This window comes from Octopus bimaculoides, chromosome 23, assembly GCF_001194135.2.
Source record: "Octopus bimaculoides isolate UCB-OBI-ISO-001 chromosome 23, ASM119413v2, whole genome shotgun sequence".
Lineage (NCBI taxonomy): Eukaryota > Metazoa > Mollusca > Cephalopoda > Octopoda > Octopodidae > Octopus > Octopus bimaculoides.
In genome coordinates this window covers 8,955,940-8,956,973 of record NC_069003.1, presented here as the reverse complement: position 1 = coordinate 8,956,973, position 1,034 = coordinate 8,955,940, and the positions used below count along the sequence as shown (strand labels likewise).

General features: G+C 35.9%; 1 long non-coding RNA gene across 5 annotated transcripts in view; it reads left to right on the top strand.

Annotated features, from left to right (window-relative positions):
• LOC128250599 (uncharacterized) overlaps positions 1 to 1,034 on the top strand; it is a 219,609-nt gene that overhangs the window by 173,301 nt on the left and 45,274 nt on the right. The gene's annotated exons all lie outside the window — the stretch shown is intronic.

The window sequence follows — 1,034 nt, the reverse complement described above, 5'->3', positions numbered from 1 at the left end:
TTATTATTATTATTATTATTATTATTATTATTATTATTATTATTATTATTGTTCAGTAGTCGTATTTTTATCACGTGCTTTCACTTCACTACCGAGCGCAGCTCTGTGTGCCTTGGGTATGTGCTGTGGTTTGCTGTGATGCTCTTATGGTTACTGTATGTATACAGTCTAACAAATGCATATATAAATATTTATGCATATGTGTGTATGTATGCGTATATATATTTATGTAGGTATATATAAATATACATGTATATGTGGGTATGTATGTATACACACACACACACACACACACACACACACACACACATACATATATATATATATATATATATGCATACATATACATATATATGTCTAAATATACTTGCGTGCGTGTGTTTGTGTGTGTCTGTGTGTGTGTATGTGTGCGTGCGTGTCCATGCGTGTGTGTGTGTTTTTGAACATGTTTGTCTGTGTCTGTCTGTTTGGTAAACAAGCGGAAACAGTTCGATAAAAACTACCCAAATTGGCTCCGGATCACAGGATGTAAAGCATAATGTAAACAACCAGTTGGCCAACTTCACTTTCTGTTTCTCATGTAAGTAGAAACCATTTGTAAATAGTAAGTTTCATCAAAGCATCGACATTGATTTCTGATCATTCGTGACGTAAGACCGTGGACTTTTGGGATGATTAGAGCCTTGGGTTAAAACGATTTACGATATGTAGGTTATTTGTTTGTGCGTCCGAATTCCGACGAAGTCAGGTTCGCATTTGATGCTTAAGGGGTCAATTAAATAAAGTGAAAAGGATAGTTTCTTTTTCTACTGTAGGTACAAGGCGTAAAATTTGTGGAGATCGGGGGTAAGTCAATTACATCGCCCCCAGTACTAAAGTGCTCAACTGACATAAATTTATTGATCCCGAAAAGAATGAAAGGCGAAACCCACTTCGGCGGAATTTGAACTCAGAATGTAAAGAGGATCGAGAAGTGGATTTGGTAGACGGAAACTGAAAGAAGCCCGTCGTATATGTATATGTATATATATATA